Source organism: Vulpes lagopus, chromosome 1 (assembly GCF_018345385.1).
Source record: "Vulpes lagopus strain Blue_001 chromosome 1, ASM1834538v1, whole genome shotgun sequence".
Taxonomy (NCBI): Eukaryota; Metazoa; Chordata; class Mammalia; order Carnivora; family Canidae; genus Vulpes; species Vulpes lagopus.
Window position 1 is genome coordinate 62,052,017 of NC_054824.1, and position 18,632 is coordinate 62,070,648.

Consider the following 18,632-nt stretch of genomic DNA (forward strand, 5'->3'; position numbering starts at 1 on the left):
TTAAGAAATTCCTCACCTTCTTTCTCATCAAAGACTCTATCTGGAGGGACCAGACTGTGAAGGAGATGCATGACCCTCTAAGTACAATTTGTTTTCAGTGGCTCATGAATATTCGAAGGAACCCACAGGGATCCAAGATTGAGAAAAGCAACCAATGTGAAGGAGAGCTCGGTCCAGATACTTTCTGTGATCCAACCTTGAGAATTTCAGTTCTAGTACCTCCAGAGAAGGAGTCTCCAAAGGATGGTGGAAATGGGATATTTGACTACATTTGGGCCCCCTTTCATACTCCCTGAGTAAAATATCCTGCTCTTCATCTCTGCTTACCAGATCCCACCAATCTCTCAGTATCAAGCTCCGCGCCTTCCTCCTACAATTGCTTTCCCAGATGTATCCAACCCAGAGGGAACTCTCCCTCCCCGAAACCCACACTTAAGACAGGTACTCTTCTTGGAGCTGGGAGAGGTTTAGACTCCGACTCCTATAACCATGTGTTTTGGGTAAATGAGAACCCTCCCGAGCCTAGAGTTCCCCAATAATAATCCATTTTCCATGCTAATCATGTGTTAATTTCATCATCAGGATGTTTTCTGAGGGCAATAATAATTCCTACTGATGTCAGAGTTAGCATGCGGCTTAACTTAAGATGATATATGTAAACATCATTCATAAACTATAAAATGCTGTACAAATATAAGGCACTGGCGGAAGTAATATTCCAAATATTTAATGACTGGTAGGCATTGCCCTCAACTAATCAGAATAGTCTTCAACCATAACCCTAGAACGGAGGCCCTACTAGGCCAGACTTATTAACTCTTTAATTGCTAGATAAAAAGTACGTTTGGGGTTTCCTGAAGGAGAAGCTCAGGTAATGAGGGCATAGTGGAAAGAGGCCCAGGAGGCCACAGCTATCAAAAAAGTTTGATATTTTAAAAAACATTTTACCTTGCACATGAGTACAATAATTATTGCTCTAAAAAGAGCAATACTAAAAATAAAAAAATAAAAATAAATAAAAAAATAAAAAGAGCCATACTTTTACTAATTTGTTAAAAAGCAAGAGTTCAACATAAAACCTTGCATATATATGTAGTGTATATGTGTGTGTGTGTTTAAAGTATGCCTAATCCTCTTTTATATTCCACTGGCTTGTAATGATATTACAGAACTCAGTTAAGCCTGAAAGGTGTACTAACAAATTCTAATTTTTGAGGTCTCTGTTTTTAGTCTTAGAAACGTCCCAGGGGCACCTGGGTGCCTCAGTCAGTTAAGCACCTGCCTTCAGCTCAGGTCTTGGTTGCAGGGTCCTGGGATGGAGCCCTACCCTGCTCAGCGGGGAGCTTGCTTCTTCTTTTCCCTTTGCCTGCTGCTCCCCCTGCTTGTGTTCTCTCTCTCTCTCTCTCTCTCTCTCTCTGTCAAACAAATAAATAAATAAAAATCTAAAAAAAAGAAAGAAAAAGAAAGAAAGAAGAAAGAATCCCAGATATAATTCAACGTTAATCAGCATATGAAGAACCAGGAAAATTTCAAGTGGTAAGGGAAAAAACAATCAACTGACACCAACTCTATGGTGTCATATGGAGATATGGATGTTGTGATAATGAGACAAAGACTTTTAAAAAGTACTGCTCAAAGAGGTATAGATGGCACAAAGGCCGTCTCAGCAAAAAGATAAAAGATATAAAGAAGAAATAAGGGACACTTGGCTGGCTCAGTCCGTAAAGCCTGTGACTCTTGATCTGGGGATTGTAGGTTTGAGCCCTACATGGAGGGTAGAGAAACTTAAAAAAAAACTTAAAAAAAAACAAAAAAAGACAAGAATGGAAAAATTTTAAATGAAAAATATAATAACTAAAATAAATATTTACTGGGTGGGAAGAATAGAGATGATGGAGTAAAGAGTCTATGGACTTAAATTGATAAAAATGATCCAATCTTAACAACAGAGAAAAAAAAAGAAAAAAAAATGAACAGAACCTCAGGGATTCAAGAAAGTATACCTGAAATCCTAATACATATTTAATCAGCTATCAGATAATCAAAAAGAAATAAGAATGGGGAAGCAGAGGAACAAAAATCCGAAAACAAATAGTAAAATGGTAAATACAAGTCTAATATACCAAAAATTACATAAAATGCAAATAGTCTAAACACACTGATTAAAAGACAGGGACTGCCAGAATTGCTTTTTGATTAAAAAAAAAAAAAAACCTAAAGATAGGCTGTCTACAAGAAAACAAGTTTAAATATAATATCATAAGGAACATAAGAGAATATAAAAAGATATATATCATTCAAAAGCTAAGCAAGCAAAAGCTGGAATGGCTAAATTAACATTAGAAAAAGTAGGCTTTAAAGCAAGGAAAATTAACAAGCATAAAGAGGAACATTACATAACAATAAATGGGTCAATTTGTCAAGAACACATAATAGCTTTAAACGTATATGCAGCAAACCACTGGGCTTCAAGGCACAGAAAGCAAAAATACAACAAATTCACAATTGTAACTGGAGATTTCACTACTCTTCTTTCATTAATAAATGATAGAGCTAGACAGAAAATCAGCAGGGATATAGAAGAGCTGAATTACACTATCAAACAACTGGAATTAATAGACCTTTGTAAAGTATTCCATTTAATAAGAGCAGAATACACATTCTTTTCAAGTACACATGGAATCTTTACCAAGACTTCCTGGGTGATAAAACAAACTTCAACAAATTTAAAGAACTGAAATCATTTAATACATGTTCTCTGACCATAATGAAATTGAACTAGAAATCAGCAGGAAGATAATGGGTAAATCTCTAGGATCTTGGAAATTAACACACATTTAAATAATCCATGGGTCAAAGAGAGAGTCCCGAAAGGTATGTTAAAAATTTTTTCATTGAACAAAAATGAAAACAGAACACATAAAAATTTGTGGGATGAGGCCAAAGCAGTGCCTAAAGGGGAATGTATATAATGTTTATAATGCTTATAAATTTAAAATGCCTATATTAGAAAAGAAGAAAGGTCTCAAATCAACAGACTGCTCTTCCATTTTAAGAAACTAAGAAGAACGGATTCGCTTCAGCAGCACATATGCTAAAACAATACAGAGAAGATTAGTATGGCCCCTGTGCAAGAATGACAGGCAAATTCATGAAGTGTTCCATATTAAAAAAAGAGAGAGAGAGAGAGAGAGAGGATAAAAGAAAGAAAAGAAACTAAGAAGAGCAAAATAAACACAATGTAAATGAAAGGAAAGGAAATCATAAAGATGAGAAATCATGGGGCACCTGGACCACTTAGTTGTTTAAGCGTCTGCCTTTGGCTCCAGTTGTGATCCCAGGGTCATGGGATGGAGCCTGTTGGGGCACCTGCTTCTCCCTTTCCCCCCTATTCGTGCTCTTTCTCTCTCTCTCATTCTCTCTCTCTCTCTCTCTTTCGGATAACTAAATAAGATCTTTTAAAAAGAAGATGAGAAATAATGACATTGAAAACAGAAAAATAGAGAAAATCAATGATTCCAAAAGCTGGTTCTATGAAAAGATGAATTAAATTGATAAACTCTGGGCAGCCCGGGTGGCTCAGAGGTTTAGCGCCGCCTTCAGCCCGGGGTGTGATCCTGGAGACCTGGCATGGAGTCCCAAGTCGGGCTCCCTGCATGGAGCCTGCTTCTCCCTCTGCCTGTGTCTCTGCCCCTCTCTCTCTCTCTCTGTGTCTCTCATGAATAAATAAATAAAATATTTAAAAATAATAGTAATAATCTTTTTAAAAAAGCCTCAAACTTTCGAAACTCACCCAAGAAGAAATAGGTAATGTATATATTAAAGAAATTGAACCCATGTGTTAAAACCTTAAAACAAACAAACAAAAAACACAAAGACTCCTTCAGGCCCAGATATTTTCACTGGTGAATTCTATCAAACTTTTATTTATTTATTTTTTTTAAAAGATTTTATTTTATTTTTTATTTATGAGAGAGAGAGAGGCAGAGATACAGGCAGAGGGAGAAGCAGGCTCCATGCAGGCAGCCTGATGCGGGACTTGATCCAGGGACTCCAGGATCCCACCCTGGGCTGAAGGCAGGCGCTAAACCACTGAGCCACCCAGGGGTCCCTCTATCAAAGTTTTAAAATACAAATAGCACCAACTTTATGTGATCTCTTCCCAAAAATGGAGGAGAAGGGAACAGTTCCCAACTTATTTTATGATACTAGAATTGCCTTGATACCAAAACTAGACCAAGACAGGGCAAGAAAAGTACAGGCTAATGTCCTTCATGAACAGGACACAAAAAGCCTCATCAAAGTACTAGGAAATCAAATCCAGTAATATATCAAAAGAATAATAGTCCATGACCAAGTAGGATTTATCCTGGGAATGTGTGGCAGTTTCCAAATTAAGAAAGCAATCAGTATAATTCACTATATTAAAAAACTAAAATGAAAAAATGACAAAAGCCTATCAAACAATGCAGAAAAAGTACTTGAAAACATCCAGCATTCATTCATGATAAAATCTCTCAGCAACCTATAAACAAATGGGAATTTTCTAAAAAATACCTATAGCTAACATGATGCTTAATGGTGAAAGACTAAATGCTTTTGCCTAAGATCTGGAACAAAACAAGGATCTCCTCTCTCATAAACGTATATGCAGCATATACGTATATTATTCCCATTCAATATAGCACTGAAAATCCTAGTCAGTGCAATAAGGCAAGAAAGAAAATAAAATGCATATTAATTAGAAAGAATACTGTGCCTTTATGCAGGTTACATAATTTTTTTATAGAGAATCCCAAGGACTTACTAAAAAAGGTCCTAACTTAATAAACAACTTTAGCACAACCACAGTATACAAGGTCAACTCACAAAAAAATGTATATTTCTATACATTAAAATAAACAATTTGGACAGCAAAATTTAAAAAGTATGTATCATTTGAAATTTTTCAAAGAGAAATGCTTAGGTATAAATCTAACAAAACTTGTGGAGGATCTGTTTGCTGGCAACTATAAACACTGAGGAAAGAAATCAAAGAGCATAAATTAATGGAGAGACATACTGTGTTCATGGGTTGGAAGATTCGATTTAGTTAAACACCCATTTTTCTCCAAGGAAATCTATAAATTTAATGCAATTTCAATAAATATTCCAATGGAATTTCTGTGGATGTAGACAAGCTGATTCTAAAATATTTTGGAGGAAAAAAAATTAAAAAAATAAAACAAAATATTTTGGAGGGCAGCCCAGGTGGCTCAGTGGTTTAGCGCTGCCTTCAGCCCAGGGTGTAATCCGGGGACCCGGGATGGAGTATCACTGCCTCTTTCTCTCTCTCTCTCTGTGTCTCTCATGAATAAATAAATAAAATCTTAAAAAAAAAAAAAAGATAAAAAAATATTTTGGAAAGGCAAAGGGACTGGAATAACCAAAACAATTATTCTTATTGAAGTGTAATTGACATGTACTATCCTGTTCATTTCAGGTGCACATCATAGAGATTCGATATTTTTATACATGATCCCACGATACGTCTAGTTAGTATTTGTCAAAAAGGTTTTACAATATTATAGGCCATATTCCCTATGCAGTACATTAGACAAAATAATTTTGAAAAAATGATAAGGTGGGAGGAATCAGTCTGATTTTAGGACTTACTATAAAGCAATAGTAACTAATAACGTATGGCATTGGTGGAGGGATAAAGGCCTAGATCAACGGAGCAGAATAGAATGCTCAGCAAGTGATTGACAAAATGTGGATTGTTGACAAAAGTAAAAAGTAATTCAATGGGGATACCTGGGTGGCTCATGGTTTGGCGCCTGCAAAGGGCCCAGGACGTGATCCTGGAGGCCAGGATCGAGTCCCGCATTGGGCTCTCTTCATGGAGCCTGCTTCTCCCTCTGCCTGTGTCTCTGCCTCTCTCTCTCTCTATGTCTCACATGAATAAATAAATAAAATCTTTTTTTTAAAAAAAAAGTTATTCAATGGAAAATGGTTAGTCTTTTTAACGTATGGTATTAGAACAAATGAACGTCCACATGCAAAAGTGTCCCATACACATACACGGAAAGTAAACCTAAAAAAATCTTGAGCTCAGGAGCTTGACTGGCTCAGTGGGTAGAGCATGGGACTTGATCTCGGATTGTGAATTTGAGCCCCATGATGGGTGAGGAGCTTACCCAAAATTTAAAAAAAATTTTTTTTTATCTTAATCTCATACTTTTTTTTTTTAAGATTTTATTTATTTATTCATGACAGACAGAGAAAGAGGCAGAGACACAGGCTGAGGGAGAGGGAGAGAAGCAGGCTCCACACAGGGACCCCGACGTGGGACTCCATCATCAGTCTCCAGGATCACACCCCCTGCCGAAGGTGGCGCCAAACTACTAGGCCACTGAGGCTGCCCTCAATCTCATACTTGATGCAGAAATTAACTCAAAATGGGTCCTAGATGTAAAATGTAAAATTATAAAACTTTAAAATATAATTATAGTAGATACGTACTTGACTTGGAATTAGGGAGAGCTTCTTAGACTTGACATCAAAAGCACAACCTGTAAAAGAAAGATTGTTAAATTGTACTTTATGAAAATGAAAAATCTTTACTTTGTGAAAGATACTGGGAGCATGCAAACAATAGGGGAAAATATTTTCAAATCACATATTCAACAAAACTCTCGAAACTCAATAATAGGAAAACCAAAAAAACAAGTTAAAAAATGAGTAAGTGTGGGGCACCTGGATGTCTTTATTGGTTAAACATCTGACCCTTGGGACGCCTGGGTGGCTCAGCGGTTGAGCATCTGCCTTTGGCTCAGGGCCTGATCCCCATCCCAGGATAGTGTCCCACATCCAGCTCCCTGCAGGGAGCCTGCTTCTCCCTCTATGTCTCTCATGAATAAGTAAATAAAATCTTAAAACACACACACACACACACACACACACACACACACACACACACATCTGACTCGTGCTTTCAGCTCAAGTCATGATCTCGGGGTCTTGAGAGGGAGCCCTGCCTTAGGCTCCATGCTGGGTGTGGAGCCTTTCTGAAATTCTCTCTTTCTCTCTCTCTCTCCCTCTACCCCCCTCCCCCTCCGCCCCACCAGTGCTTGCACGCACTCTCTCTCTTTAAAAAAAAAAAATTGGGGATCCCTGGGTGGCGCAGCGGTTTAGCGCCCGCCTTTGGCCCAGGGGTCGAGTCCCCACGTCGGGCTCCCGGTGCATGGAGCCTGCTTCTCCCTCTGCCTGTGTCTCTGCCCGCCCCCTCTCTCTCTCTCTCTGTGTGACTATCATAAATAAATAAAAAATTTTTAAAAAAGTTTTTTTTTTTTAAATGAGGAAACCATCTTGTTATAGTTGAGTTCTTTTTTTTTTTTTTTTTTTATAGTTGAGTTCTTATCCTCAAAGCAAGGTACCTACCATGATAAGAAATAATGACCAATGCCTTTTGTTTGATTGTTTCTAATGCCTTTTTAAAACAGTGCTTCTGGGATGCCTGCCTGGCTCTGTCAGTGGAGCATGTGACTCTTGATCTCAGTGCTGAGTTTGAGCCCCATATTGGGTGTAGAGATTACTTAAAAATAAAACATTTTTTAAAATAAACAAAATATAGTGCTTCCTAGACAATTATATTACTTTAAGTGGGAGTGAAAATAATTTTAAAATTTAATACTATTTTTCAGTATGGGATAAGTATAAGCTAAGCATTTTATTCACTTAAGTTTAATCCAAAGAATCAGCTCTTCCAGAAAACTTTCCTTGACCCTTACATGTGATTTCAGTGTTCTTCGCCTGTGCTTTGGCAGGTTCCTATGCATATGTCTTTATCACAGTGCCTTCCTTATCTTACAGTATCAATTTGTCTGTCTCTTAATGGTAACTATATATAATGGCACTTTTTTTCACTTATTCCTAAACCTTAGCATAGTAATGACATATAGTAACCACTCAGTGTGATTGTTGAACAAGAAATGTACAGAACAGATAAAAATCATTGATAAGGGCAGCCCAGGTGGCTCAGTGGTTTAGCGCCACCTTCAGCCCCCGGCGTGATTCTGGGGAACTGAGATGGAGTCCCACATTGGGCTCCCTGCATGGGGCCTGCTTCTCCCTCTGCCTGTGTCTCTGCCTCTCTCTCTCTCTGTGTCTCTCATGAATAAATTTTTAAAAATTATTGATAAAACAATTAAATGGCAACAAAAACAAAAAAAAACTGAAATACTATGATGTTTTTAGAATGGCACTTGACACATAGTAAATACTCAACAAATGTTAGTTCATTCATTTAATAAATATTAGTTAGATATCTACGATATGTGAAGCATTGTTACGGGTGAAATATCACAAGTTATAAGCATTTTAGGTATAGCTGGTAGAGCATTGAACAGCATAGACCAGAATTCCTGCCCTCACGAACTAACATTCTATTTTATTATTTTTTAAAAAATTTTAAAAGAGTTTATTTATTTATTCATGAGAGAGACAGAGGCAGAGACACAGGCAGAGGGAGAAGCAGGCTCCCCTCAGGGAGCCCCATGCGGGACTCAATTCCGGACCCCTGGATCATATTCTGAGCCAAAGGCAGACGCTCAACCACTGAGCCACCCAGGGATCCCAATTTTATTTTACTTTTAAAGTAGGCTCTACTAATGGGCAGCCGGGGTGGCTCAGCGGTTTAGCGCCGCCTTCAGCCGGGGGCCTGATCCTGGAGACCTAGGATCGAGTCCCTGTCCCGCGTCCCGCGTCCGGCTCCCTGCATGGAGCTTGCTTCCCCCTCTGCCTGTGTGTCTCTGCCTCTGTGTCTCTCATGAATAAATAAATAAAATTTAAAAAAATAAAATAATAGTAAGCTCTACTACCAGCATTCAGCCTAACGTGGGGCTTGAACTCATAATCCTGAGATTGATAACTGAGCTTAGATCAAGGGTCAGATGCTTAATGGACTGAGATACCCAGGCATCCATAGCTTACATTTTAATTTACTAGACTGGATTTGTAGGAGGAAACTAAACACATAAAAAGATGGTCAACATCTTTTTGTTGGGGCGCCTGGCTCAGTTGGTTAAGCATCTGCCTTTGGCTCAGGTTGTGATCCTGGGGTCCCATGTCTGGCTCCCTGCTCAGTGGGGAGCCTGCTTCTCCCTCACCCTCTGCCTGAGGCTTCCCCTGCTTGTGCTCTCTCTTTCTCTCTGTCAAATTAATAAGTAAATAAAATATATTTTTTAAGAAAAGATGGTCAACATCATTTTTACCATTAAGAAAAAGCTAATTAGGTGATCCCTGGGTGGCTCAGCCGTTTAGTGCCTGACATTGGCTCAGGGCCTGATCCTGGAGACCCGGGATCAAAGTCCCACATCAGGCTCCCTGCATGGAGCCTGTTTCTCCCTCTGCCTGTGTCTCTGCCTCTCTCTGTGTGTGTCTCCCATGAATAAATAAATAAAGTCGTTAAAAAAAAAAGAAAAAGCTAATTAAAGCCAATGATGAGATATTATTACACACCTACTAAGAATGGGGGGAAAAACCAATAACAACAAAACCCCAACTCTCAATCATTGCTGTTGGAAGTATAAATGGTACTCAGGAAAACAATTTATCTCTTTCTCATAAAGTTAAACACATACTTACCATTTGACCCAGTTATCCCCCTCCTCAATATTTACCTTAGAGAAGTGAATTTTATGTTTACCCAAAAACCTGTACAGGAATGTTTATATCAGCTTTATTCGTACTCATTGCTACGCAGTGAAGACAATTCAAAAGTCCTTCAATGGGTACATAAACTGTGTACCTTCATACTATTTAGCATTAAAGTACTATTTAGCAATATATACTATTGCTAGTCTACTATAAATACTATTTAGCAATAAAAAGGAACTATTATTATAATTAGCAACATGAATGAATCTCAAGGACATTATATGAAGTTAAAGAAGTTAGTCTCAAAAGATTATACAGTGTGTGATTCCATTTATATGACATTTGGGAAAAAGGCTAAGTAAGGAGTGATGGAGAACAGGTCAGTGGTTGCCAGGCATTAGAGATGCGGGGGGCAGGGGGGAGTGTGACTCTCAAGGGATAGCATGGGAGATTGTGGGGCAGATGATAGAACTATCTGTATCCTGACTGTCATAATGTTTATACACAGAACTATACACACACAAGAAGTCAATTTTACTATATGTTAACTTAAGAAAAGAAAGCCTACGCCTAGTTAGGATCCTCATAGTGTTTGTTTGCTTGTTTATTTACTTATTTATTTTAAATAGGCTTCTTGCCCAGTGTGGAGCTCAATGTGAGGACTCAATCTTCCCAACCTTGAGATAAAGACCTGAGCTGAAATCTAGAGTCAGACACTTACCCAACTGAGCCACCCAGACACCCTTTAGTCTTTTAAAAAAGATTTCTAATGAGTATATGTTACTTTTATAAACTAATAACTTAAATAAATTTTAAGAACTCAAGTCAAGGGGCAGTCCCGGTGGCTCAAAGGTAGAGCACCGCCTTCAGCCCAGGGCGTGATCCTGGAGACACAGGATCGAGTCCCGTGTAGGGCTCCCTGCATGGACCCTGCTCCTCCCTCTGCCTATGTCTCTGCCTCTCTCTCTCTGTGTGTCTTTCATGAATAAATAAATAAAATCTTAAAAAAAAAAAACTCAAGTCAATTGCTAACTACAATATCTTCCACACAGAAATTTTTTTTGGACTGTGCTTTATTTGTAGACAAGAATGGGCTTAGTTACTCTAGGTATGATCCCATGTGATTGTAATTGAGTGCTTTATTTATTTATGATAGTCACACAGGGAGAGAGAGAGAGGCAGAGACACAGGCAGAGGGAGAAGCAGGCTCCATGCACCGGGAGCCCGACGTGGGATTCGATCCCGGGTCTCCAGGATCGCGCCCTGGGCCAAAGGCAGGCGCCAAACCACTGCACCACCCAGGCATCCCCTAATTGAGTGCTTCTAAAGGGATTTCAAATAGTGAGTTCCCTGAAAAAAATTTAGTGTAAACAATTTTCCTCAAAAAGTTAAACATAGAATTACCATGTGACCCAGCAACCCTACTTCTACATATATACCCAAAAGATTTGAAAACAGGTATTCAAATGCATACATGCACACTCATGCTTATAACAGTACTCTTCCCAATTCCCAAAAGGTAAACCCCCCCAAATGTCCATCAACTGATGAACGGATAAACAAAATGTTATAAATCCATACAACGGAATTTTATCCAGCTATAAAAAGGAACGTAGTACTGACATGTGTTATAACACAGATGAGCCTCAAAAACATTATGCTAAGTGAAAGAACCAGGCAGAAAAGGTCACATATTGTATGATTCCATTTATGTGAAATAGCCACAATAGATAAATCTAGAGACAGAAGGCAGATTAGTGGTTGCCAGGGGCTAGGGGGAGGAGAGAATAGGGACTTACTACATAATGGGTAGGGGGTTTCCCCTTGGGGTGATAAGAATGTTTTGCAACTGTATAGAGGTGATGGTTATACAACATTGTGAATGTATTAAACATCACTGATGTGTACACTTTAAATTATTAATTTTAGCTATGACTTTCGTCTCAATTTTGAAAAAAGATAAGGAGTGTCCCTATAATCTCATTTGTGTTTGTAGCAAAATTTTTGTTTTTCATGGAAATTGTAATGGCTAAATTAAATTTAGCCCATTTCTGGATAGTTAGGAACTCAGTGGAATCCAAATCAATCAGTGATATGTACTTTTTTGAACGTGATCTGTATAGTAGAAAACGTTCAGAGGAATTAAATAGTTGTAAGTGATACAAATCGGCATAATGAACTCCCTTTGTATGAGCTTTCCAATGCTCATATGTAAAAGGTATCTACAAAATTTAATTATACCAAAATCTTCCTTGGGACTAGATTTTATTCAGCTGCTTTTTCCCTAGTGGCCCTTGCAACTCGTGTGATGCTGTGTCTGTCAAAGGCCCTTTCTGTTGTGATGTTGGCCTAAGGATGGGAAGAAAGGAAAGAGTAAAGGGGAGTGTGTGTGTGTGTGGGGGGGGGGGGTCTGTAAAATTTGACTTTGGGGCCTGGAACGTTCCTCAAAGTTTTGAAATCTCAGATTTGTCTTTTCATTGATAATGGTTCCTGCAACCACTCAAGCCTCTTTTCTTTTCTTTTTCTTTTCTTTTTTCTTTTCTTTTCTTCTTTTCTTTTCTTTTCTTTTCTTTCTTTTCTTTTCTTTTTTTCTTCTTTTCTTTTCTTTTTTAAGATTTTATTTATTTTTTCATGAGAGACACAGAAAGAAGCAGAGACATAGGCAGAGGAAGAACCGGGCTCCCCACAGGGAGTCCAATGCAGGACTTGATCCAAGGACCAGGATCGTGCCCTGAGGCAAAGGCAGAGGCTCAACCACTGAGCCACCAGGCATCCCTCAAGCCTCTTTTCTTTCTTTCTTTCTTTCTTTCTTTCTTTCTTTCTTTCTTTCTTTCTTTCTTTCTTTCTTTCTTCTTTTTTAAATGTGTTTATTCATGAGAGACGCAGAGAGAGAGGCAGAGACACAGGTAGAGAGAGAAGCAGGCTTCAAGCAGAGAGCCGGTCGTGGGACTCAATCCCAGGTCTCTAGGATCACGCCCTGGGCCAAAGCCAGGCACCAAACCGCTGAGCTACCCAGGAGTCCCTCAAGCCTTTTTTCTTAAAAATTCTTAAATCATCTTGTTTTACTTTTTTAAGTGTGTAAAAACCTGTGCATAATGCATACCAAATGACTATCCTTTAAAAAGCATCACAATTTGGGGCATCACAGTTGGGTTAAGCACCCAACTCTAGATTTTGGCTCGGGTCATGATCTCAGGTCATGGGATCGAGCTCTGTGTGGAACCCCTCATCCTTTCGGGCTTTGCACTCAGGTCAGTGAGGAATCTTTTTGGGATTCTCTCCCTCTCTTTCTCCCCTCTCCCACTTGTGCTGTGCCTTCTCTGTTTCTCTCTCTCATAAATAAATAAATCTTTTTTATTAAAGATTGTATTTATTTATTCATGGAAGACACAGAGAGAGAGAGGCAGAGATATAGGCAGAGGGAGAAGCAGGCTCCATGCAGGGAACCCCATGGGGGACTCGGTCCTGGGCTCCAGGATCACACCCCGGGCAGAAGGCAGGTATTCAACCGCTGAGCCACCCAGGTGTCCTTTGTAAATAAATAAATCTTAAAGAAAATCATCACAGTTTAAAGTCCTTTACTGAAATTCATTGTTTGTGATATTTCCATTTTGTTTATTCTTAACCCTGATCCTGAAGATTTCAGGAAAAGTCCTGAGCTGGATATTCTCTGCCTTTTCCAGACTTACTCTTAGCTTTTTCTATGGTACCCCATGCCCTGGCAGGCTAACATCCACTCATTTCATCAGCGGCCTCCCAGATCCTCTGGTTTCCTGTAGGGTTCAACCAATGGAAGGCACTTGCAAGAGACCAGAGGGGGAGGAACAGATAGAAATTGGGTATCCAAAAAAAAAAAAAAACAACAAAAAAAAAAAACAGAAGAAATTGGGTATCCATTCACCTGCCTCCCTGTCTATAGGTTATGGGTTGACTAAGACTGTTCTACTAAAGGCCACTGCTTCTATTGTATGACCTTCCCATAGAGCTACAGCCACAGCCCAAACTTCAGTAACAACACTTTCTCCATGCCAGATATTTCTTTTTTGTTTTTTCTGTCTTAGTGATGGTTAAAGGGTCTATATTGCTTTAATCCTCTGGTACCATCTCTTGCTATTTTCCCTTAACCCTGCACACAGGACTGGCTACATGATTTGTAAGGTCCAGTGCAAAATGAAAATGTAGTACACTTCGTTAAAAAATTACTAAGAATTTCTAGATGGTAACCATAACGCATTAACTAAGTGCAGGACCCTTTTAGTGCAGGGTCTTGTGTGATCACACAGGTCACACATCTACGAAGTCTGCCCTGGCTGAATATGATTATAGATAGTACTTACCTTAAATGCTCTTCAGTTACTTGTTAAAGTGTGCTACCTGTTCTGGGCCAGGATCCTTTCTAACTCAAGGTCTCAGGGGTCCTTTCCCCCACTTAAAAAAATTGTGGTTCCATTAGGAGTTCTGGGAAAGTAGCCTTTATCTACACTTAACATTTAAATTGCACAGTGGTGCAATTGAAAACTTTTTAAAAGATTTGCATCTTCACTAGGAAATTAAGTTAATCTCTCCCTCGCCCTTATAGTTAACATAAGTCACTCATTCGGGAGCCATGGTGAGCCACCACAGCTCTTGAGCACCACCCACCATATGCTAATACAATAGCTGAAATGTGTGATTCCCAAACATGCCTTCTCGACAGGGGCAGGAATTTTTAGCAGTGATTTCAACCAGTTAGTTCCTTTTTTTTTTTTTTAATTGGACACCAAATCTACTAAATATCCTAGCTTCTCCCCCTTCCCCCCCCCTTTGAAAATATGACTTAAACTGAGGACCTTCTCATAGCCTGGAACGTATTTTCTCTCTCTGGCTAGAAACTTGCCTGAGATAGCAATCTCTTTGTATTACTACACAAATACCAGTTAACCCTCCTGTCTTGAGTAAGGTCTGCTCTGTCAACACCATCCTTAACAGACTTGGCAGTTGAGGTGGTTTATGCTATCCTACTGGTTTTGAAGTGGGAGCCCCATAAGCCCTTCTGTGCCATGATTTTTTGCTTTCATTGCTTTGGTTGTTACAGATTTAAGAAGGAGAAAGAAACAAGAGCCACCACCATATTGTTTCATTGCTTTAACTTGCCTTCATCACTGAGCCTCCTTCAACAACTGCATTAGTTACATCCTTACATCCCTAAAGTTACCATCCATCCCTAAAGCACATGCTCCGCTTGTTCAATGGTCGCTTGACTTGATCCTGTTGTCTGTCAGAGCCTTCACTCTGCAGCCTCAGATAGAACAAGAAGCAAGGTGGTAAGTGATTTCCTCTATTTCTCCATTCTTCTAATTTTTCCAGCTTTTAGGGAGTTGTGAAGAGCTACCTTTGATATAAAAGAATGTATTATACAGAAGGGGTTCCATTCTTTAAAGAATTACCAAATATATTGTTTTATCTTTTCTCTGAAATGCAAATCTTCTCTCAAAGAAGACAAACTTTTATTTCAAAATGGGGTCATTTGTAAAAATAATTCCAGCTGTTTGAACCCAGAGCACACAGACACAAATGACTTCTAGAACAATAAACAAACTCATTGGGCCTAAGACATTTTATTTGGTTATGAGCTGGATACATTTCCAATTCTATTCAGCTCTGATCTGTTCTTGAGATAGGCAAATAACCAGAGTGGCCTCAGAAATGATCCTTTTCTTGCGGAAGGCCAACAGCATTCCTTAGACTCCCGCCTGGACAGTGGCAGAGGTGGGAGAGGTCTTGCATCCAAACTCCAAATGAGGGAACACAGAGCCCTCTGCACTGGGTAACAGCCCTGCTAAGCACAGAGTTGAGAATTTTGCCTGGTGCATCTGACTGATTCCTCCATTCGATTTTGAAGTGGCTCTGTGCAGCTGTACATTTTAGAAGAAAATCTACCAATTTAAACTTGCGTGTGCCTCTGTTACCCATTCTTCCTGCCATTTACCTACCTGTGCATTGTCCTCTGTATGGTTGAATGGGTCCTTAACAACTACCTTTTTTACCTTTACCTTGCTTTCTGCGGTATTCATTCTTTCCCATCTTCCTACCCCATCATCGGGTTACCTGCCAAAGGCAGGTAAGACGTGTCCTGAATGTCTCTCAATAACAATACTGCCATTTTTGCATGTACCATGCTATAAGCTAGTACTGTATTTCAACAATTTAGAAAATTTTATGATTATTCACAATTTATAGTAATTGAATGTCTGATCATTTTAAATTTTAATGTTTTAAAATATAATTATTTTACTTCTAAATTTCTTTCAAATTGATTTGAAATATTTCAAGCATTCAAGAAGTGGGGAAAACAGCGTAAGAGTTTCGACAATTATCCACATTTTGCTAATCTTGTTTTATTTATCTCCTGTTTTGGAGAGAAGGGAACTGGAGTGTTTGAAAATAAGTCCTAGACAGACTTTCACCCCAAATCCTTCATTACATATCTCTAATAGATAAAAACTGAAGAAAAAATATAACCACAATGCCATTATCACATCTATAATATCTATACCTCTCACATATCTATAATATCTCTCTATATATCACATCTATATCACCTTAATAATCTCTTAACATTTACATCAAGTCCACACTTTATTTCCCTGTCTCAACAATGTCTTTTTAACAATTGGTTTATTCAAATTAGAACTACACAAGATCTAAACACTGCATTTGGTTTGCTAGGCATTTTAAAAGCCATTATTTATGTGCATCTGATCTTCATACTAACCCAAAATGTATATTCCTGGTTCATAGGCAGGCGAATGGGGGTTCAGAGAGCTTAAGAAACCTCCTTGGGCAGCCCCTGTGGCTCAGCGATTTAGCGCCGCCTTCAGCCCAGGGCGTGATTCTGGGGTCCCAGGAGTGAGTCCCATGTCGGGCTCCCTGCATGCTCCCTGCTTCTCCCTCTGCCTGTGTCTCTGCCTCTCTCTGTCTCTGTGTCTCTCATGAATAAATAAATAAAAATCTTAAAAAAAAAAAAAAAAACCTCCTCAAGGTCTCATTGCTGGCAGAGCCAGAGGCAAAATTTGAATTGAGATCAGACAAAGTCCAAAGACTCCATTCTACTCCTTCCCTTTCAGGCTATCAGATTTTTTCCTGTGTTGCAGAGAGGCAAGAGGACTACCGGTTAGGAGAGAGGGTTTGGGCTAAGGTTGGCTTGCAAATTGGTGTAAGCGATGTAAGATGATCCTCCACTTCTGTCTGCATCTGTAAAGTGGTTTGGGGCCGATTAAATAGGATTATGCAGGTCTAGTACTTAGCACAGTACTTGGCACATAGAAAGCACTCAATAAACCTTAGTGATTATTATTAGTGTGGAGGAGGAGAAAGAAACACAAAGTGTTTGCTTCTGTTGGTAGCTCAGGAAACAGTGGTTCATCCCTAGTAATACAACCTGAAGGGGGTGGGTAGGGTAGGAGTGGGGTAGTGATTCTGCCTGCATTGGAGAAGGGAGCCTGGACATAAAGATTTAAATAGGCATCCAAGTACTCTGAAGGCCTCAGCTCAAAACAGATGCCTTCTGAAGGTTAACCTTGGTTGCCTCCATAGAAGGAAAATCAGTGGGTGTCAGACAGGGTGGGAGGGAGACTTCTCAATATTTATTTGAATCCAGAACCATGTGAATGCATTTTTTAAAAAACCTCTTATCATGGGGGCAAACACTGAGAATGGGACTACCAGGATCTGATGATGGTAAAAATAATCCCCTTATATTTTTTGCCTAGGAAGGCTTAGGTCATACAAGGTAGGTTTTGCACCAGGATTAGGAGTATTTCAATTACTCCTGACTCTTTTATTTATTTTTTGGTAAACAATTAATTAATTAATTAATTAGAAAGGGAGTGCTTGAGAAACAGAGGGAGAGCAAGCTTTTGAGAGAGGACATGAATGGGAGGAAAAGCAGAGAGAGAAACAGACTCCCTACTGAGCAGGGAGCTGGACCTGGGGCTCCATGACAGGACCCAGGGATTACAACCTGAGCCAAAGGCAGATGCTCAACCAAATGAGCCACCCAGGAGCCCTGAGCCTGACACTAATTTCAAAGATCCAATTTCAATGTCAGGTGTCCTCCCTCTGACACTCATTCTGAGTCTCCAGAACCACAGCTCACGGATTTGGGATTATCCACCCCATGGACAGTCTTCAAACACATGCACTATTGAGGATTGAATCTATTGGCTAAATAATGTCTTCGTGTATTATCTGTGCATTTATCAGTGCTTTCAAGTTCTTTGGGCCACAGATCACTTTGATGGTTAAATCAGCATAGACTCTGGGGACATGATTTTTGAGGGTCCTTGGGAAGGGAGGGGGCACCTAACCCCACTCACAAGTAATCCAGAATTTGTGTAGACACTGTTCTAAGGCCCTGATATATATGAACCCATTTAAACCTCACAACTCAACACTCTAGATACCATTATTTCAATTTTACAGGCAAGAAACTGAACCAAGTTAAGTCAAGTAAGTCATTCGAGGTCAGAGCCTGATGGACTAACCAGTAGGAAATATTACCTCTCTGTTGGTAGTGGCCCAAAGCATGCAGGGGTTCTTTGAAGGTGACTCAAGCATGGTTGGTTGTGTAGGAGCACTACCACAGTCTGAATCCCAAACCTTCCCTTTTCTGGTTTAGGAGCAGGAAAGAGAGTGTGAATTTTTGCATTGACCCTGAGCAATTTACTTTCTCTTCCCTTCAGGCTCCTTATCTATCTGCTCCGGGAAGGAGTTTCAGATAGAAAGAACTCTCCTTGCCTTCCATGTGTGGGTGTGTGCTGGGTGTGAGAGGTGGAGGTGCCCTGCTTCTTCCAGGTCTCCCGGGCGTAACTGAGTGTTTGGAGGTTCTTTCCTCACCAACTCCCTCCCAGGAGGTCAGGCCCCAGGCAGTGACAGTGCTAGAGCTCAGCTATTCTCCCCCGCCTAGGAAAAGGGCGGTCAGTGGGGTCAGCTCTGGCTGCAGCTGGGCTGGA

The 18,632-nt window shown here is 39.6% G+C and overlaps 1 pseudogene; it reads left to right on the plus strand.

The window, feature by feature from the left end:
- Nucleotides 1-3,074: 3,074 nt before the first annotated feature.
- Nucleotides 3,075-3,171, plus strand: LOC121474993 (annotated as a pseudogene).
- Nucleotides 3,172-18,632: the final 15,461 nt, after the last annotated feature.